Source organism: Silene latifolia, chromosome 9 (assembly GCF_048544455.1).
Source record: "Silene latifolia isolate original U9 population chromosome 9, ASM4854445v1, whole genome shotgun sequence".
Lineage (NCBI taxonomy): Eukaryota > Viridiplantae > Streptophyta > Magnoliopsida > Caryophyllales > Caryophyllaceae > Silene > Silene latifolia.
Genome location: NC_133534.1, coordinates 160595708 through 160618903, shown reverse-complemented (window position 1 = coordinate 160618903; position 23196 = coordinate 160595708). Strand labels below are relative to the sequence as shown.

The window sequence follows — 23196 nt, the reverse complement described above, 5'->3', positions numbered from 1 at the left end:
GCGGCCTGGACTGATCGATCTTGGTTGGTTGAATGCAAAAGTTGATAAAACGGTTTAAATGCATGAATGCGCATCCAATAATTTAAACCTAACATGTGAGAGCTTTCTAAGTCGGTTGATTTAATCCAAGTATCAAGTATAAGATGTCGATTTGGATTAATGATTGATTTGCATGCAAGACGGAAATTAAACATCCATTTACCGTATTAGGTTTAGGGTGCATAACATGATCCATTTGTCTTAGTAAGGCATTTTGCAAGTGTGGTTTTGAATAGTCATCTGATCCATCCTATATCCGAGTTAACCGGAGCCGGGATCGTCCTAGACTAATGCTGGAAGGGAACAGGCCCTGTACCAGACGGCTATATGAGGCGCGAGCCAGCCGGCGGTGTAAGGGGCCTCCCTCTGGTTTTGAAAGTGAGAAATGGAGAGCCTGTTTAGGCGCGGGTTAGCCCACGGTTTATGTGCCGTGTTATGACCGTTTAGAAAACGTTATAAAACGTGTTGAAAATGGGTATTTGAAACTGGTTTGATTTGAAGGGGTCGTTTAGACCGCATTTGTTGATTTGAAGATCTAGACTCGAATAATCATCATTATTTTAATAATATTATGTGTCGGGTTCGGTTTTAACAAACTTGACATGAATAGTTTTGAAAATGATTGTGGACTAATTGTTTTAAGTCCATTTTAATGTAATTAGTCGATACTCATCATCGTACCCGGGTTAAAATCCGGCATGGTATGTAGAACCAAGGATGATTTTGTGTTGGTGACTAATATGTTAGTTTGAAAATGTAAAGAAATGAAATAAAAGGCTTTAAAATACCTTCTAAATGTCATTAACCAAATATTATCACCGAAACACGGATTTAACCGTCATGGTATGAGGAACCAAGGGTGAAAAATGTTTTATGGTTAAAACATGTGAAATAAAAATAAAAAGGGTTCGAAAATACTTGAAATGGTGAAAACCGATTACAAATATGAAAAATGGATTAAAGGGAAATGACGAGAACAAACACAGTTGATCTCTGGTCTGAATACCCCATTTAGGCGCGGGCTAGTTGGCGACCTAAGGGGCTTCAGCCTCAGACCAAAAATCAGTTTTGTCTTGTTTATTCCATGTTTTGGTTTATGTTATGCATGTTTTAGCATGTTAGAGTCATGAAACAAATGAAAACATAATAAAAGAGGATTTTTACACCCTCATACTTACATGTTTGGTTATGGCGAGTGACCGACGTAAGTGTAACAACTCGTTTGATCGGAAAAAACTCGGTTTAAAACCGTTTTGGTAAGTAAAAAGAGTGTTTTAAAAGTTCAGTGATGGTGTAGTGGTCGAAATGGTCGGTCAAGTGGTTTAATGCACGATGACGGTACCAAACAATGTGTAAGGCTCGTGTTTACGATCAGTAGGTCGTAAAAACGCGTCGGATTGTGACTTAAGAAGTCGAGTCGAGAATTTGAAGGGAGAATAGAGGGGGCGGACACTCGCGTAAGTCTCAAATGGGTGGCATTTGAGGGGTATTTATAGGAGAATGAGTGGTTGTGTGAGTTTTGAGCGACGTGGCCACCTGGGCTGCTCAAAGAGGCGCGAGCCACGTCGCGGTTCTTCGAGTTGTGTTGTCACTTTCACAACAAACGCAATCATGATTTGTTCTATCCTAGGTTTTGTAGTCACATGTTTGGTACTTGACCATTCATGAATCCGGGAAAACTTAAGGTAGAAGGTTTGAAATGTTTGTTGTTTGTGGTTGACTCGGTTTGACTCGTTGTTGGAGTCGGGATTTGAATTTTTTAGTCAGTTTTTGGTCTGGTGTCGGTTTTGACTCTAGTTAGTGTCATTGTGACCCCGTCGCCGTGCATTAAACACTCCAGGTATTTTTGAAATGTTTTGAAATGTTTTATTTTCGAAATCGTTTTAAGTTTTCCGACGTAAAGTTGTACACAAATTGTCGATCAAACGCCGCGATTCCAAAACATGTTGTAGTCCGATAATAATTGGGTGTTTGTTGGAGTCTCAGCAGATACTGGGTATCTACATAAAGTGTTGCCTTGAAATGCGTATCAAGACCGAAGCTCAAGGGACCAAAGGAGTTGGTTTCCGAATTTGTAATAGTTTATTAGATTTACTATTTTAGGAAGGCCATACTAGGATTTTATTCTTGTGCTTTGCATTTTATTTCTATGTTGCATGCATCGCTAAATCGGCATAACTAAACATGCATTTTAAATCGAGTTTATCGACCGTGTCAATTACAATTATCGTAGTTCACCGCTTTAGTTCACTTAAAATGTGATAGATAATAAATTGACATGACCTCTCGCTAAAATAAACAATTGAGACTTAGCCTTACCAAAAAGTAGAAACCATGAAAACCTATTTCATGAGGGAGTGCGCTCGGCCATACCGGGGTACAAACCTTGTTACGTAGGGAAAGTGGGTGATAAATGTCTATCCACCGAATTCATGTTGATAAGGGATGAATCGGCCCTACCGTGCCCAAGTTGATGTGGTTTTGGATCATGGACACATTTATTCGACATTTGGGTTGAACTCAACAAAAGTATTCTCGACCTTTGCCGGATGTGTTTTGGGCTAAAGATAAATATTAATGTAATTTTATCGACCAAGACTTCTAAAAGTAGAATCGATTAATGAGTTAATCCACCGATTTATATTGATAAGGGATGAATCGGCCCTACCGTGCTCAATTTAATATGAATTTGGATATTAGAATCTATTATTATAATTGGATAGAGGTCACTATATAAATGCTCATATCTTGTTAAATTATTTACAAGTATTATTATAACGATAAATGTTTTTGTTTTCATTATTCCGTTATCGTATTGTTCTATTTTTTTACCTCAAATTATACGATATAATTTTGATTTTAATTCAAATCTCCATTAAAACATCGTAACTAAAGACAAATATGAATTTTCTTCTAAAACCTTGTGTTATCCATTGGAAGGATCTCTTGTGAAGAGTATAGATAAAATATATTCATGATCAAAAGGGTTTTTGATTCTTGACTAACATATCTACTTACAATGAATTGTTTCTCATATGCTTAATTGAGTTAAGTACTTTGAAACGTTTAATCATTTTGGTAACTGGATTTGTAGGAAATCAAAATTGACCAAAATACCGCAACCACTTCAATGAAAGTTTTAAGACTAAACGGATGAATTAAAGAGTAGTCTTCATGAAATTCAATTTTGCTTCTCTTAGCAAAGACTCATTGAAATGAGTGGGAGCATTCTCTTAAACCGTTAAGAAAAGGACGAGGTTCAAAGAAGTAAAATTAGAATGGAGTTGATACAAGGTAATGTTAAAAGTAAAGTTATTGAGAATAACAATACTAAACTTATCAATCCCGACCGATAAAGTTTCCATTGTCTTAATTGTTGGACGCTAGAAAGGAAACTATCCCAAATTATTGAAGAATCAACAAGTTAGTTGTGGGACATCTAATGGGATCTTCTTCTTTAAATGTTTATTTGATTGACATAAATTTTGCTAATACTACTTCGTCAATATTAGAAACCGAAGGTGGTTTTCATCATTGTATTTGATACATAGGATGATTAGAATATGACGACTAGCAACATTGATGTTGAGAAATAGAGTCATTGTGTACTCGATCTAGTTTTTGGGTTTAATGTTGTACTTAATTGTGACTATTAAGTGCATAAACTCTAAATAAGAATATAAACTTGTTAAGATACAAAAGAGGTTTCACTTTTGTGACCCTATACACCATGATTTGATGTATGGCTAGCCCATTATCAAGGTGATTATATTCTAAACCAAACTAGAATGACATATCATGTAGATGATGCAAGACTCAAATTGGTAACCCAAGATTAAACCTAAAATTCTGGAATGATGAACACAAAGAGTTATCGAGTACTCTTGGAACCATTAGATTGTTAATCTTATGGTATATGCGTATCTTGTATTCAAAGACAGATGTCTCGTGCTTTTGGTTGAAAAGGAGATCGAGATTGTAAATCATTGATCCAAAATAGGTTGATCATTTTCTTTTACCAACGATTTAAGTTGACACTAATGTGTTCACTTAATAAGGTAAATAGAGAAATCTTTAAAGAAGTTCAAAGAGTTCTAGGAATCACGATTTAGTCCTGATGGGACTATCAAAGTGAAGACTTTGATATAACCCAAAGGAAATGTGATATAGTATCACAAGTTAATCTCTCTTAGCACGCATTATGGGATAATGTGTGGTTGGATAAGAAATCAAACGCTATTCGATATGGTTTGTACTTTAATCAAGTTACTTTGAGTTACTTGATCCTTTTGGGGATTTTATCATTTTGTCTAAATTATTTTTCCACTAAATCTAAAACGAATCATATGAGATATGAAATGGTAGGGTACCATGTTTGTAAGTTTTCAAAAGAAACAAATGCTCATTTTTCCTTACTATAATCACGAGTACAATGGGTTTGTGGCTCGGGAAGCTGTCTTTCTAGAATACAAGTTTATTTCTAGAAGACAGAGTGGGAGAAATTATTTAAGAGCCACAAAGAATGTTATGTTGCAAGAAACTGGTCTTTCTTGGCTACATGAAATGTTTTGTGTAAGACGTTGTTTTTTCAAAACCTAGGAGGTTAAAGTCATCACTTGTTGAAGATGATGAATTAGTGTTACTTTTAGAAAGTAAAGAGCTTGCAACTTACAAAGAAATTGTTTGATTCAAGTTACTTCTAGAAAGTAATGATCATATGACTTAAATAAGAGTGTTTAAGTCACAACTCAATACAAGGCTTAGAGCCATTGGGAATGATTTAAGACTTGGAGTAATATAATACATGCAAAGATCTACAAGGAAAGAACCAAATTGCTTCATGACAAGAGGGTTTGGCAAAAGGCCTTGCACAAAGGAGACAAAGTCCTCATATTCAACTCCCGATATCGACTTTTTCCTGGGAATTTAAATTCAAGATGGATGGGTCCCTATGTAATCACCGAAGTGGGAAAGTATGGAGACTTTGAGATAAAGTCGGAGGATGGAAACAAATTCAAGGTCAACGGTCAAAGATTGAAACCTTACTATGAAGGAACATTCATAGAAGAAGTCAAGGTCATCCACCTCGAACCTCTCTCACCATGATGAAACCATAAAATAAGAGAGTTTGGTGGAATCCCTCCCTAAACCACCACTTGTAAATATAGTAACCCTTCTTACTTGTATTTTTACATCTTTGCATTTGCATTTTACTTTCTCATAAGCATGATTTTGGCATGAGAGTTGGTGAGGGAGTGTTACTAATCTTGTTTGTTGAATGAAGGCTATGACGATTCAAGTGTGGGGAAGCACCCTTGTCAATTAATGAAATAAGAAGAAAGAAGAGCAAAAAGGAGGAATCCCCACGAGCAGACCTGAGCTCGTGGGAACCAAGAGTAGATCCGAGCGTCTCCAGACACGATCCGCGCGTCTTCGCCTTAGGTCGCGGGTCCTGGGAAGCTTCGATTTGTGGGAAAAGTCCTGTAACAAAATCTGCGCAAGCCGAGCTCAGGATGCCCATTCTCAACATCAGGACGCTCGTCCAACCGTCGAGCCGCGGGTACTGGTAAGCTTCAAACTTATGAAATTTTGCTGATGAAAAATTTGCACGTCCCAAGCTCAATCCGAGTGTCTCAGCAATAATCCGCTCGAGCTGAGCTCAAGCAGCGCGTCCCAGGATTGCTTTGCTGTTTCAGGAAATCCTGTAAGAAGATCCGCGCGTCCCTACCTGCTCGTATACTTTTTCTACAACAGAGAAGATGCTCGAGCCAAACCCAATCCGCCCGTCTCCCTTCCGTGCTTCTCTTCTATTTTCGACAAAAATACCCTTCTCTCAACCACACATTTTAAGACACCTCATCCTTTCCTCCTCTATAAAAGAAAGAATTCACCTCCCACATACTTAAAACACCCAATTGCATCTTCAAATAAAAATACCCAAAACCTAGGGTTTCAAAAAGGATCTACAATACAAAGTTTAATCTTCCATCTTAGACAAGCAAAGTCTCTTGATCTACTTCCAAGATGAGACTAAGGGGATCCTTACCAAGAGAAAGAAGAATAACAAGGGTCATAGGAAGCTCTTCAACCTCTCATCTTAACCCATTGAGAAGAGAAAATGAAGAAATCATCGATCTTTCAAGGTTAACTGAGTTCTCAAACATCGAATTTGTTAGTGATGCTCAGCGAATCGTCTTTCACCGTCTCCTAGGTAAGGATATTCTTCTAACTAAGTTCATTTACCATGATACATTAAGGAAACTAGGGGTATACCATCAAACCGAGGCACTCTTCGAACTATTTGGTCTTTCCACTATGTTCAACATGCATGAGCCTACATATCGACCTTTAGTCCTCGAATTCTTGAGTTTTCCGAAAATATCAACCCTAAACAAGACGATTTGTGTTGAATTCCGACTTGAGAACACAACAAGAATGATGACCCTTGTAGAATTTGCGGGTGTTTTGGGACATGATGTATCGCCTACCCGTACATAAAAACCCCGAAACTATAACATAACTCCACTTTGGCGAGCCTTAACAGGTCGCGATTTCTGGAAAATCAAAGAATGCTCGGCCTCTTATATCAAAAATCCTATCATCCGGCTCACCTACCGGTTTATAGCAAGTACTCTCATAGCTCGCCGCGATCCCGCGGTTGTCAACAAACTTGATCTTATCTTTATGGAGTCCTATTTGAAGATAGAAGGGAGGAGTGGCTATCATTTAAACGCCCCCTTAGTACTTCTTGAGAGGTGGGCGCAATTCCGGAATGGAGATGATGGTGGTATGATTCACATTGTCAATGGAGGATTAGTAACAAGACTTGCCAAGTTCTTTAATCCATCTTTTAACAATAATAACGCATATGTACCCCTTCCGGGTACTACCAAGATCGATGAAATGCTAATCTTCCGACATCACCATTGAATTACCTTTGAAGGCTATGAACGAAGAATCAAGTGGCTCACCAAGGGAAGCACCTCTTTTTTCTTCCAATGGAAGGTTTACCAAGAGTTTCACCTAGAAGAGGTCCCCTTTCCCATGTGCCATCATACCTTGTACAAACTCGTTCAAGCCAAGCAAACCGAACCCCACCTCCTACTCAACATCAACAAAGTGAGCCTCAAGCAAATGATCAAGAAAAGATTGCTATCCCACCTTACCCCTTTCCATATCAACCCTACAATCACCCAAACCCCTTCATCCTTCCTAGAGATGACTTTGCAACGGGTCTACTCCAAGATTTACACCGCAAGCAATATGAAGATAGAGTGGACAATTACTATGCTCTTTATCCCCAATTCCACCGGTTGGCTCATCATGGGCACATTAGCGAAGAGGGAATGCTTCCCTCTTGGGCTCAAATGGAAATTCACTTTCCAAAATTGGAGTATGCCAACGGCTGAGCACATGGAAACGGAGAAGGAGAAGGAGCGGGGTCAAGTGGTGGAAACACGGTGGAGGTCAATAGCGATGGTGATAAGTTTATGGATTTCTATGAGAGCAATGAATCACGAGCACAATGGGATGACAATCTCGGAGGAGAGGATGATGAAAACTAGGGAAGATGTTCATAGGCTTGGTGGAGCGGGCAAGAGGAACCCACCATGGAGTAGGTGAAGCTCTTCAATTCCCTCTCAATTTTCATGTCAATTATTTCACATGCTTATTTTATCATTAATTGTTTCAAATCTTTCGGTGTCCTTATAAAAGTTAAGGACTATTTTTCCACCTTAGCAACATCAAGGTGATGATAAATATTTTGTTCCCAATTGAAAAATAAAAAATGACAATTAGAATTCATACATTGCATACACCCCTTGTGCATGAACTCCCCCTATTTTTACACTAGAAATAGTTTCTTACTCGGTTTGGGGAAGTTCACTCGCAAGGGATGCGAGTTAAATCAAATTAGCTCTCCGACCAATCGAAAGTATTCATCATATAGGATAGATTAGATTGAATTCACTTGTTTTATATGTCATATAGTTTGCATATTAGTTTAGAAATCATGCATTTTCATATAGCTTGCATTGCATAATTTCCTATCGTATTGGCCATTGAGGACAATGCCCATACTAGTGTGGAGATGGGAAATTCTAAAAATGATAAAAATGATAAAAATTGATAAATTCTTTAAAAATTCATAAAAATTGAAAAATTTCTCAAAAATACAAAAACATGTTCAGTCCTTTGTAGTGTAGAATTGCATAAATTGTATATATTTGTGTTTGTTTGTCACTCTTATCACATTGGATCGACTACACCACATTCGAGGCATGAAGGAAATAGAAGACTGCATGGTATGATTGATGTGACCAATATTTCAGCAAATTTAGTCCCTGAATTAGCCTTGTTCCTATGCTTTTTTGTGCATAATTGGGTCATTTACTATCTTTAGTCTTTCGTTTTGAATATTCATTGAGGTTTTGTTTCCTTGGTAGGAGAGGAGTGCAAACCTTGCATTTTCATGGCAAAATGGAGCTAAATTGAGCGAATCTAATGACCAAGCATCAAAGTGAAGACTAGACTAGAAGGCCTATGTAAATAATGTAGTAGATGGGCAATGATGAGAAGATCCTTGAGGATTGTTGGAAGAAGAAAAGAAGAAATGAAGAAGAAGCTTGCTGAGCTACTATCCGGGCGTCTTGGCCACGGGACAAGCGTCCTGGCTGGCTACAATCCGAGCGTCCCGTATCCAGTCCGGTCGTCCTAGCCCTCTACAATCCGAGCATCTCATGCCTTAGGCCGCTCAGATTCCTTTCCAGTGCAAGCCGTCTCCTCCTCAGTCCACTCGGGATGCGCATATTCCTTGAAGACTAGCGAAGCGGAGATGAGCATCTCCTTCGAGAGGAGCATTTCCTCAACTTTTCTTAAGGGTCTTAATCGTCATTTAAGCCCTTAGTAACCCTAATTTATGTACCTAATCCTTAGTATAAATACCCCATTGTACTAATTAGATTATCATATTCTTCATATACAATCTTAATCTCATTCTAATCTTGTAATCAACTTTTAATTAAGCATTAATAAAAATCTCATATCCTTAATTTCTCTATTGTTCATCATTTATTTTGGGTAATTGAAGATTATTTGGGGTTTATTTGGAGGAATGACAACCTTCCAATCATTCATCAAGTACTTCTATTATTCTTTGCTTATTATTTTTGAATCATCATTAGGTATAATTCTCTTAATCCCTTTTTAATTATCGTTAATCATCTTCATTTATTTATCATGTTTTGTCTTGCTAGTATGATTGACAACCTTGTTACCATGTTAAACTTGATAATGAGTGAGTAGTCCTCTTAACTAGTGTTAATAGGGAATTAGGGGAAACCAACATGAGGATTGATTCATGCTTAATCTAATATGCTTTCATAATTAATTTGCTTGCTTGTTGTGATTTCAACTTATGCACATGTTATGTTTGATGAAATGCGAGCCTATGAATCCTTGCATTTTTTACCCATCACTTATCTTTTCAATGACACTTGTAAGACATAAACCAACTCGAGTCTCATTAGACCATGCATATAGTTGGATAAGGAGGATTAAGTAGACTTGTAGGTGTTGTACAATCTAATCGATTCGGCTCCGGGACCCAAACCTTCCTAGGGATTGTAAGATATACACTAACTCGATCCTATCACAACAATAATTGCTTGCATCTAGTTGAAAACATGTTTGGATGGTCAAATCCCATGAATCCCCTATGAACCCATGACTCCCTAGTGCTTTTAATCAATTGTTTACATCTCATTTTAATCATCTTGCTTGTTTACTTGCATTGTTATTTAGTTTAGTGATCTTCTTATCTCAACCCATATTGTGACACCCTTAGACACCACTACTTGCAATCGAAAATCCTACATCAATACCCGTCCCTTGGGATCCGACCTTTACTTACCTCTTTACTAATAGTAGATTAGTTTGTGAAGTTATACATATTGTTTTGGTCTAGGTTCTCCTAACGACAAGTAACCGAAAACGATAGTCCGAACAAAAATGGCGCCGTTGCTGGGGACGGTGTTAACTTGATTTGATTTTCTTTTATTGTTATTAGTTGTGTCTTTCTTTGCCTTGGGGAAGTAAAACTCCTCAAGGTTTGTTCTAATTATTTTCGAGTTGTTTGTTATTTTGCATGTCTAGAAGATCACAAGGTAACTAGTTACCCATTGATCACGAAATTGAAAGAACTTTGACAAACAATAGAAGACTTGCTAGAAATACTTTGAGAGGTATTGGTGAGGTTTTAGACATTCATCCAAATACTATTGAGTTCATCAACCCTTTTGCAAGAAAAGGAGAAGATAACCCAACACATAACCCACCACAAAATTAACCCAAAATGCCTAACTTTTCATCACATTCCGTACCAACCGAGGAGAACCTACCAAATGGTACTCCCACACCCCAACATTTGATCGGAAATTTCATTGCTAAATCCGCATTTACCCAATTATCCAAAAGAAGCCAATTTGGGGGGATGCCTCGTGAAAACCCTCACTTTCACATGGAGACTTTTTGTGACTTTTGTGATGCGATTTCACAAACTGGAGTGACTCAAGACCAAATTCGATGTGTCTTATTTCCTTTTTCTTTGATTGGTACCGCGAAACAATGGTTAAAGAGCCTTGATAAGGCTACTCTTGGTATTGACTCTTGGAGGAAATTGGCACTTGCTTTCTACAAAAAGTTCTACCCTCCGGAAAAGACTAACATGCTAAGAGCCCAAATCACGGGGTTCAAACAAAGGGACGAAGAATCATTGTATGAAGCTTGGGAGCGATTCAAAGGAACTTGTCGCTCATGTCCTCATCATGGACTTAGCGAGTGGTTCTTGGTACAACAATTTTGGAATGGTCTTTATGAAGACTCCCGAAACATTCTCAACATGGGATCAAATGGTATGTTCACCGAAATTAACGATAATCAAACATGGAATAAGATTGAGGAAATGGCGGCCCATAACTCACAATATAGTAGATCTCGAAAGGCTACTAGAGGAGGAAAGCATGAAGTGGACTCTATTACTCAATTGGGTGCTCAACTTAGTGCTCATATTGATCATTAATTTGAAGTTTGAGAAGGCTATGGCTAAACTTGAAGAAGCCTCTAAATCACCAAAGCAACATGTTAATGCCATGGTGGCATCTTCATCAATTCCAAGTGGAATATGTGAGAGTTGTGGAACTTTGGGACATGACCAAAGTGAATGTAGGGGAAGAAGTGAGCAAGTGAATGCTTTTCAAGCATACAAAAGCGGTACCCCTTATTCCAACTATTACAATGAAAACACCAAATTCCATCCAAATCTCTCATACAAAAGCCAAAATGTTCAAAACCCTCAACCAACATACACCCCACCTCCAATGAGAAACCAAAATCAAAGACCCTTTTACAACCAAAACCATGGTTACCAAAATCAAACTCCATACACTTAATCAAATGACTAAGGTTTTGATGTTCAAAAAGCGGTCCTTCAAATGCAAAAGAACCAACAAGAGTTTTTCACTCAAATGCAAAAGGATAGCCAAGCAAAAGACATCACCATTAACAACATACTAGCTCACACAAAGATGTTAGAGACCCAAATGTCTCAATTAGCATCTTCAAGTTCACAAAGACAAAAGGGGTAATTACCACCTCAAGGTAATCCCCCAAGACAAGAATCGGTGAGTGCCATCCATTTGAGGAGTGGTACAAGGTATGCAGGGCCGAAGAAGCCCGTTGATGAAGATGTTGTGAATGCTAGTGACAAGGAAAGAGTTGTTGAAAACTCTAAAGAAGAAGAACCCACCATTCAAGAAGTTTCAAAGAAGGATGAAGAAAAGGCCAAAGAAAAGGAGCCTATTGTGATTAGACTTCCATTCCCAAGTCGTGAAGCTAAGCCTAAGTTTGATGACAAACTTGGAAAATTCATGGAGATTGTGAAGAATTTAGAAGTCTCGATTCCATTCACGGAATTGATCAATCATGTTCCGGCCTATGCAATGTATATGAAAGATATTCTTACAAATAAGAAATCAATCCGGAAGCTTGAGACTATTGCTTTCACTAAAGTGAGTAGTGCTATTCTTCAAGGAAGTTCACCTCCAAAGCTCAAGGATCCGAGAAGTTTCTCCATTCCATGCACTATTGGTGACACTACAATCAACAAAGCTTTATGTGACCTTGGGGCAAGTGTTAGTGTCATGCCATATTCGGTAAGCAAGAGGCTAGGAATGGGAGAGCTCAAATGCACCAATATCACGCTTCAAATGGCGCAGAGATCAACAAAGACACCTTTAGGGGTGTGGGAAGATGTTCCCGTAAGAATTGGCAAATTCTTCATCCCGGTGGATTTCGTTATTGTTGACATGGAAGAAGACTCCAACATTCCTATTATTTTAGGAAGACCTTTCTTACACACCGCGGGAGCGGTGATCGATGTAAAACATGGAGAGCTCACCCTTGAAGTGGAGATGAAACCATCACTTTCAATCTTGACAAGACTATGAGAGCATCATGATTGCATGAGCCATGTTTTATGGTTGATCACTATAGCCGAAAAGATGATAGGAAGAAGTTGACATTTCAATGGAAGAAGAAAGTGGATGATGCTCCATCAAAAGAGCAAGGAAATTGCAACAATGAGAGCTTAAAAAGCTCACCCATGACAAGTGAAGAAGAAGGCCTCATTGGCCAAGAAAAGAAAGAAGGAGAATTGTCTTCATCAACTGAAGACATTTTTAGTGATCAAGTGGACGAAGTATGCGGTCTTTGGGATGATGATTTTGAAGGGATATTCAATCCCTGTATCGGTAATGCTATGGCCCAAGACCATCATGGAGAACAGCAAATGCAAAGGTCTATTGAAGATCTTTATCATGACAATGAACAAGCTTTCGACTACTTCTTCAAGGTGTTGAGTAACATCAACAACACCTTGAACATGACCCCTTGACATATCATTATTGGATGAGAGTTTGGTGGAGTCCTCCCTAAGCCACCATTTGTAAATATCCTAACTCCCTAACTTGCATTTTAATTATCGTATTGCATTTTTTGTCATTTTTGGATTTGCATTTCTATGCCTTGATCAAGATTTTCATCATTTTGAGAGAAGTGAGGGAGGGACTTATGAGTTTATTGATGTGTAGTGTTTTGCCTTAGTGTGGGGATAGAAATTGCCTAGGCTATTCATGCCTTTGTAGTGCCCCCACAATGAAGAACACAAGAATTGAAGAATGAAATGACACGGGTTACGAAGCACCCATGGATGGACCTGAATCCGTGTGGAAGAGGCAGAATCCGAGCGGCCCGAGGGGAATCCGCTCATCTTGAAATGAACCCGAGCGTCCAGAGCATAAGACGCTCGTCTTGTGAAGCTGCAGAATTAATTTTTGGGTTTGACTGAGAATCCGAGCATCCCAGCAAGGAATCGGCTCGTCTCAGCCAGGACGGTCGTCCCAGAGGAGAAGACGCTCGTCTTTACACTGCCATTTTTTGGGATTACTCCCTGGAAAGGAATCCGAGCGTCTCAAGCAGAAGACGCTCGTCCCAGCTCAAGAATCCGCTCGTCTTACCTTCGAGACGCTCGTCCTCATGCGTTTTTCCTGAACCCAGATATTGAAGAATCCGAGCATCTCGAGGATGAATCCGCTCGTCTCCCTCTGCTTTTCAAAATATAACGGGTCTTTAAACCCCTCCTTCCCTATTCATTTTCATTATTTCAAACACAAACACTACCCAAAACTCCAAAATCCTCATCCTCTCCATCAACAAAAATCAAATTTCTCAACCAAAATCAACCAAATCAAATCCAAACTTCCTCTAAACAAAATTAAATCACTCCTTTAGCAACAACAAGTGATTAAAACACCAAAATCATCAAGTTTTGAGTCGATTTTTGGGATACAAGGCAACATTCATCTATCCTAAATCGATTTGGGTATTACTAGAAATTGAAGATTTCAAGCTTTCTTTGGTGTTACTAAGCAAAGGAGTATGGCAAGAACAATAGGTGGAAGCAAGGCACCCCAAAAGAAGAACCTTTCTAAGAGACAACAAGCTCTTCAAGACAAACAAGCATCAAAGGCCTTTGGTAGTTCATAATGCAAGGTTGGAGATTCAAGAACAAAATCCTTCTATGGAAGCTACTACTTCTACTACTCCGGTCATTGAACAATTAGCCGATTATCCGGAGGTAATTTTCACTTCCGACTCCCATAGGAAGAAATTTATTCTCTTTGCTAAGAAAACCATCATGCCTACGAAGTTCATTTGTCGAGATACATTGTCAAAATTGGGTGTTCTTGAGCAAACAAAGACCTTTTTTGAGTCTATGGGATCGAGTAAATTGTTTTAAATGCAAGAATTGACCTACTCCTCCCTCACCTTAGAGTTTTTGAGCATTTTGAAAGTCACAAAGATGGAGACCCGAACCATTATTGAGTTTCGTCTTGAGAATGTGGATAGATGCTTATCTTATGACGAAATTGGTAAGATATTTGGCCTTAGTGATAACCCGACTTTTACAAAGAAGCCTACCAAGTATGACCCCACTCCTCTATGGAAGGCCATTTCCGGAAAGAAATTCACATCTTATCATGATTGTCGTGCTCTTTTAGTCCATCATCCGGGCATAAGAGTATGGCATAAGGTTGTTGGGAATACCTTGATAGCTAGGAAAGGCACAAATCATCTTACCGAACTTGATTTTGTTCTTCTTGAGTCGGCTTTGAACATTAGAAGAGAGTTTACAAAGCCATACAATGCTTTATGACTTTTGATTGAAAGATGGCTCAATGTTGATTGTGGCAAAGAAGGCACGACCTTTATTGTCAATGGAGGATTAGTGACTTATTTGGCTAAGCACTTTAACCGGGATTTCAACAAGAATGACACTTATACACCGGTAAAGGGGGGCCATATCATTGATCTAGCCACCATGGTTCTAAAGTTCAAATGGGTCATGAATAATACTATTGATAACAAATTTGGGTGTTTGACAAATGAAGCTAAATCCTTCACATTGCCTAGCAAGATTTGCCGCTTGAATGTTCATAGACCGAATTACCTTCTCCCACTCTCCGAAGAAGCCAAATACATCATTCAACACCAAGGGGAAGAAGTTGTTGTGGCCTCCTCCTCCATTATCACCCCACCTTATCCATTTGTCTACCACGAGTTTAACCCCGAAAATGCCAAGGCGGGAAACGATTACTTGACTCTATTGATGAGGGAAATGCATAAACAAGCTTATAATAATAGAGTTGATAATTACAAAGCACAATATCCGCCCCTCCTACATCTTGCTAGGCAAGGACTTCTCGATCCATCATGTCCTTTGCCTAGTTGGGCGGATAAGGAGGTATTCTTTCCTAGCACTTCTAGAGGTGGTAGACCGGGTGACGAGGAGATGGTTGTTGATGAGAGTGATGAGCAAGAAGGTGAAGATGAAGAAGTTCAAGAAGAAGAGGAAAGTGAGGATGAACAAGAAAGTGATAGTGAGAGTGGAAATGACTCCACATCCATGGAGGTTGATAATGCCTCACGTGATGAAGTTGATGATGATGATGATGACACGATGGGTGAGGATTAGCAAACACTTGGAGGATCCTACATGCTTACACCTCCTTTATGGTTTGTCTACTTCTCTTGTTTTTATTTTATCTTGATCATTTGGTGGAGTTCTAGCAACATTGGAGGACTAACACCTTGGTTCCATTAAGGTGTTCATTTTTATTGTTCCCATTTTCAAAATCCAAAATGACAAATTTCAGTTTCATGCATTGCATTTTTGTGCATGAACTCCCCCAAAATTTTTGACATTAGAAATAGTGTCTATTTTGGTTTGGGGAAGTTTATGCATATGCATTGGGAGCTAATCTAAATTATGCTCTCCACCATAACAAAAACCATGCATCATATAGCGTAGCTTAGTTTGCATTCACTCTTGTTTATATATCATATAATTTGTATTTAGCTTAGAAATCATGCATTTTCATATAAATTGCATAATTTCCTATCGTATTGGCCATTGAGGACAATGCCCATACTAGTGTGGGGATGGGAAATTCTAACTTGACCTTTTTAAAACAAAAATGATAAAAATTGAAAAAATTTAAAAATACAAAAATATGTCTTTTAATTCATTAAAAAAAAATACAAAAAAATTGAAAAAACCAAAAACATGTTCATTTCCTTTGTAGTGTAGTCTTGTATATATTGTGTTTGTTTATCCTTTTTCACATTGATCGACTATGCCACATCCGAGACATGAGGATATTGAAGACATCATGGTATGCTCTTTCCAATCTCCTTTTCCCTCTTTATGTTAATGACTATGTGGCTTTATTTTGATTGATGCGGTATAAACAATGTGAATTTAGGATTGCATTTAGCTTATTTGGCATACTAGTTGGTAGAAGCATATACATTAGGTTGTATATATGTTAGTTGCATCATGGCATATAGTTGCACTTAGGAATATTTTTGTGAAAACATCTATTTGGGAAGCTTGACAAGTGTATATAAGGCCCTTGTAGATACTTTTTCTTCTTAAGACTTTGCTTGTTAGAATACTTGTAAAACACCCTAGGATGTGTCATGCTAGTATCCTTTGACCCATGGATTAGGGCCTAGTCAAGAGTACCTTGTGGTGTGATAACTCCTTGGCTACCGTTTATTCCAAGGTGACCCTTGAAACCATGCAACCATCATCCATGTTCTACCATATTTTTGTCATCAAAGGGAATGGGCACAAAAATTGTTCAAAATTTTGAGTTCAAAAAATGAAACGAAAAGTAAAAAAGTTTGCAATTGCATCAAATGAAAAGAGGAGCAAAAATAGACTCCTATGCTTCAAATATAAGCACCCTCCCTACAAATGGGGTTACTTTGAAAATGTTCAAAAAAAGAAATGCAAGAAAAGTTGAAAATTGTCAAGTATTGAAATGCCAAACATCAAAGAAAGTGTTCTCAAATGTTACATGCCACAAGAAATTGGGGGAGGGGGGGGGGGGGGGGGGGAATAACAAAAAGCAAAGTCCCATATGAAACTCAAATACTATCGATCCCTTTTCCATCGAATCCACTTTTATGCATGGTAGAGAGGGGACGACCCTTATTCTTGTCTAGGCAAGAAGGGGAATTCCGCGATTCTCCATTGTTTCTAACACCATAGGGAGTCTATTCTTGACAAAATCATTTAAAGATTGAGGACAAAGGTACCCTAGCTTGACACAACTTGGAGGTGATTTATTGGTATCCTTCTAGGCTTAGTAGTTTGAAAAAACCGTATCTATGATGGAATGTGTGCCCTTAGATTGTTTCCCTTATAGATAATTTCCGCCACTTAGATGAGAAAAGTGGCTATTCTTTTGTAGATGCATCCATTACTTGATTTTATGTGCTTTAATGATTGGATGTGTCGCCATTTTGGCAAGATCCACCTTGCCTTGCAAGAAGGCATCCTACCTCATGGTTGTCTTGTTGTGAGTTGAAGGGGCGGAGTGAGACCCGCTAATTGTCTCATATCGGCTATATTAGTAGGTTAGTTTAAATAAGGGTCCTAGTTTTGTCACCTCTTTACTCGGGACGACGAAAGGTTCGGTTTGGGGATATGTGATGTGACCAATATTTGAGCATATTTAGTCCCCGAATTAGCTTTGTTCGGGGGGGGGGGGAATAACAAAAAGCAAAGTCCCATATGAAACTCAAATACTATCGATCCCTTTTTCATCGAATTCACTTTTATGCATGGTAGAGAGGGGACGACCCTTATTCTTGTCTAGGCAAGAAGGGGAATTCCGCGATTCTCCATTGTTTCTAACACCATAGGGAGTCTATTCTTGACAAAATCATTTAAAGATTGAGGACAAAGGTACCCTAGCTTGACACAACTTGGAGGTGATTTATTGGTATCCTTCTAGGCTTAGTAGTTTGAAGAAACCGTATCTATGATGGAATGTGTGCCCTTAGATTGTTTCCCTTATAGATAATTTCCGCCACTTAGATGAGGAAAGTGGCTATTCTTTTGTAGATGCATCCATTACTTGATTTTATGTGCTTTAATGATTGGATGTGTCGCCATTTTGGCAAGACCCACCTTGCCTTGCAAGAAGGCATCCTACCTCATGGTTGTCTTGTTGTGAGTTGAAGGGGCGGAGTGAGACCCGCTAATTGTCTCATATCGGCTATATTAGTAGGTTAGTTTAAATAAGGGTCCTAGTTTTGTCACCTCTTTACTCGGGATGAGGAAAGGTTCGGTTTGGGGATATTTGATGTGACCAATATTTGAGCATATTTAGTCCCCAAATTAGCCTTGTTCCTATGCTTTTTAGTGCATAATTGGGTCATTTACTATCTTCAGTCTTTCGTTTTACATAATCGTTGAGGTTTTGTTTCCTTGGTAGGAGAGGAGTGCAAACCTTGTATTTTCATGGCAAAATGGAGCTAAATTGATCGAATCTAATGACCAAGCATCAAAGTGAAGACAAGAGTAGAAGGCCTATGTAAATAATCTAGTAGATGGGAAATGATGAGAAGATCCTTGCATCCCTAACAAGATCCTTGAGGATTATTGGAAGAAGAAAAGAAGAAGAAGCTTGCTCAGCTACTATCAGGGCGTCTTGGCCACGGGACGAGCGTCCTGGCTGGCTACAATCCGAGCGTCCCGTAGCCAGTCCACTCATCCTAGCCCTCTACAATCCGAGCGTCTCATGCCTCAGGCCGCTCGGATTCCTGCCTAGTGCAAGCCGTCTCCTCCTCAGTCCACTCGGGATGCGCATATTCCTTGAAAACTAGCGAAGCGGAGATGAGCATCTCCTTCGAGAGAAGCATTTCCTCGACTTTTCTTAAGGGTCTTAATCGTCACTTAAGCCCTTAGTAACCCTAATTTATGTACCTAATCCTTAGTATAAATACCCCATTGTACTACTTAGATTATCATGTTCTTCATATACAATCTTAATCTCATTATAATCTTGTAATCAACTTTTAATTAAGCATTAATACAAATCTCATTTCCTTAATTTCTCTATTGTTCATCATTTATTTTGGGTAATTGAAGATTATTTGGGGTTATTTGGAGGATTGACAACCTTCCAATCATTCATCAAGTACTTCTATTATTCTTTGCTTATTATTTTGGAATCATCATTAGGTATAATTCTCTTAATCCCATTTTAATTATTATTAATCATCTTCATTTATTCAACATGTTTTGTCTTGCTAGTATGATTGACAACCTTGTTAGCATGTTAAACTTGATAATGAGTGAGTAGTCCTCTTAACTAGGGTTAATGGGGAATTAGGGGAAACCAACATGGGGATTGATTCATGCTTAATCTAATATGCTTTCATAATTAATTTGCTTGCTTGTTGTGATCTCAACTTATGCACATGTTATGTTTGATGAAATGCGAGCCTATGAATCCTTGAATTTTTTACCCATCACTTATCTTTTCAATAAGACTTGTAAGACATAAACCAACTCGAGTCTCATTAGACCATGCATATAGTTGGATAGGGAGGATTAAGTCGACTTGTAGGTGTTGTACAATCTAATCGATTCGGCTCCGGGACCCAAACCTTCCTAGGGATTGTAAGATATACACTAACTCGATCCCATCACAACAATAATTTCTTGCATATAGTTGAAAACATGTTTGTATGGTCAAATCCCATGAATCCCCTATGAACCCATGGCACCCTAGTGCTTTTAATCAATTGTTTACATCTCATTTTAATCACCTTGCTTGTTTACTTGCATTGTTATTTAGTTTAGTGATCTTCTTATCTCAACCCATATTGTGACACCCTTAGACACCACTACTTGCAATTGAAAATCCTACATCATTACCCGTCCCTTGGGAACCGACCTTTACTTACCTCTTTACTAATAGTAGAGTAGTTTGTGAAGTTATAAATATTGTTTTGGTCAGGTGCTCCTAACGACAAGTAACCTAAAACGATAGTCCGACCAATGATCTTTCCAAATCTCTTTCCTACTTTTATATGTTAATTATAATGTGGCTTTATTTTGGTTGATACGGTAGAAACCAATGTGTTGTTAGGAGTTGCATTTAGTTTATATGGCATACTAGTTGATAGAAGCATTTGCATTATGTTGTATATATGTTAGTTGCATCATGGAATGTAGTTGCATTTTAGGAAAATTTTTGTGAAAACATCTATTTGGGAAGTTTGACAAGTGTATATAAGGCCCTTTTAGATACTTTTTCTTCTTGAGACTTTGCTCATTAGAATACTTCCAAAACACCCCAGGATGTGTCATGCTAGTATCCTTTGATCCATGGACTAAGGCCTAGTCAAGAATACCTTGTGATGTGATGACTCCTTGGCTACCGTTTATTCCAAGGTGACCCTTGAAACCATGCAATCATCTTCCACTTCTATCATCATGTTTTGTCAACAAAAAGGGAATGGGCACAAAAATCTCAATTTGAGTTCAAGTACCAAAATGAAAATCAAGAAGTTTCCAAATTGAATCAAAGAAAAGAGGAGTACAAAAATAAGAACTCCTATGCTTCAATAAAAGCACCCTCGTTACAAAATGGTGTGACTTTGAAAATGTTCAAAAAAATGCAAAGATTAAAATATTTGCCAAGTATCAAAATACCAAACATCAAAGAAATGGCAAAAGAAATTATTCTCAAACATGTCAAATGCCACAAGAAATTGGGGGGGGGAGGCAACAAAATCAAAATCAAACTCCCATTATGTAACTCAAAATCTTATTCATCCCTTTGTCCATTGATTCCACTTTTGTACATGGTAGAGAGGGGACAACCCTTCTTCTTGTCTTGGCAAGAAGGGGAATTCCGCGATCCTACAGTGTTTCTAACATCATAGTGAATCTACTCTTGACAAAAGCATTTAGCAATTGAGGACAAAGGTACCCTAGCTTCACCCAACTTGGAGGTGATTTGTTGGTATCCTCCTACGCTTAGTAATTTCAAGAAACCATATCTATAATGGAGTGTGTGTGGACACGGGCCCACCTGTGCGCCCGGCTCGATCTGCGGACGTGCAACGGTCTTTTGAAAGCCACGCTCGGCGGCGTAAAAATGCTTTCGACCAGATCGTTTTAGATCGGTCGGTTTCGTCTCGGCAAGGGTCTCGAAACGATTAGAGATGTTCGGAGTCGCCACCAAGCATTTGTGGGATGCTTGGAACCCGTTCGAATCCACTTTATACCTCGGTCAAACGAAGCACAATGCAGGGTTTGACATAGGTACTAAAGATAAGGATCGTCCCTCTTTAGCATCCTATCTCTAGAATGACTCTCGTTCGCCCTGAATAAGGTCGTCCACTATCCAAAGTTTCTGAGTAAGAGGTGAAGGTACGTATTGGGAAGCCCTTTAATCAGACACCCAATCCCGCCCGCGGTAGCGGCCTCTACTGATCGATCTTGGTTGGTTGAATGCAAAAATTGATATAACGGTATAAATGCATGAATGCGCATCCAATAGTTTAAACCTGACATGTGAGAGCTTTCTACGTCGGTTGATTTAATCCAAGTATCCAGTATAAGATGTCGAGTTGGATTTATGGTTGATTTGCATGCAAGACAAAAATTAAACACCCATTTACCAACTTAGGTTTATGGTGCATAACGTGATCCATTTGTCTTAATAAGGCGTTTTGCAAATACGGTGTTTGAATGAGCAAACCAGTCATATGATCCGTCCTGTATTCGGGTTAACCGAAGTCGGGATCGTCCTAGACTAGTGCAGGAAAGGGAACAGACCCCGCATCAGGCAGCCAAAAGAGGCGCAAGCCTATTGGCGATACAAGAGGGTCTCCCCTGGTTTGAAAAATAGAAAAAGGAAAGGCCTGTTTAGGTGCGGTTCAGTCAACGATGGAAGACGTGTTCTGACCATTGAAAAATGTTTATAAAACGTGTTAAAAAATCGGTATTGGAACCCATTTTGTTTTGAAAGGGCCGTTTAGGCCGTCTTTGTGTTGATTTGAAGAACGAGACTTGAATAATCTCATTGTTTTGGCGATATTCAATGTCGGGTACGACTTTGCATGCTCGACATGAATAGTTTGGAAAAATAATTATGAACTAATTGTTTAAATTCATTTGAATATAATTAGTCAATATTCATCATCGTACTTGGGTTAAAATCCGACATGGTATATGGAACCAAGGATGACTTTGTGTTGATGACTAATACATTTATTTTGAAAATGTAAAGAAATGATGAAAGGCTTTAAAATACCTTCCAAAATGTTAAGAAATGAAGTAAAAGGGTTTACAATACCTTTTAAATGTAATTAACCAAATATTATCACCAAAACACGGATTAAACCGTCATGGTATGAGGAACCAAGGATGAAAAATGTTTTATGGTTAAAAACTTGTAAAAATGGTTTGAAAATATTTGAAATGGTAAAACCGTTTACAAATATGAAAATTAAAATAAGGTAGATGAAGAGACCAAACACGGTTTGGACTTAAGGCTGGGCAGGGTCCTTTAGGCACGAGCCTATCTGCTACGTAAGTAGCCTCTACCTCAACCAAAAATCTGGTTTCGGCTTATTCTTCCAATGTTTTGGACCATGTTATGCATGATTTACCATGTTATAGTCATGAAACAAATGAAACCATGATAAAATAAGATTTTTACACCCTCTTACTTACATGCTAGGCTTATGGCGAGAAACCGACGTAAGTGTATCAACTCATTTGGTCGGAAAAACTCGGTTTAAAACCGTTTTGGTAAGTAAAAAGAGTGTTTGTTAAGTTTAGTGATGGTGTAGTGGTCGAGATGGTCGGTCAAGTGATTTAATGCATGATGACGCTACCAAACAATGTGTAAGGCTTGTGTTTACTATCGGTAGGTCGTAAACACGTGTCGGATTGTGACTTAGGAAGTCGAGTCGAGAATTTTAAGTGAGAAAAGAGGGGGAGGACGCTCGCGTAACCCTCAAATGGTTGCATTTGAGGGGTATTTAAAGGAAAATGAGTGGTTGTGTGAGTTTTGAGCGACGTGACCACCTGGGCTGCTCAAAGAGGCGCGAGCCACGTCGCACGTCTTCGAGGTGTCTTGTCGCTTTCACATAAGTGAAATCATGATTTGTTCAATCCTAGCATTTGGATGAACATGTTTGGTACTTGACTATGTAAGATTC

At 38.6% G+C, this 23196-nt stretch overlaps 1 non-coding gene across 1 annotated transcript; it reads right to left on the bottom strand.

Annotated features, from left to right (window-relative positions):
• Positions 1 to 10765: 10765 nt before the first annotated feature.
• LOC141603353 (small nucleolar RNA R71) lies at positions 10766 to 10872 on the bottom strand. The gene has a single exon (XR_012525234.1). It is a non-coding gene; the product is annotated as a small nucleolar RNA R71 (small nucleolar RNA).
• Positions 10873 to 23196: the final 12324 nt, after the last annotated feature.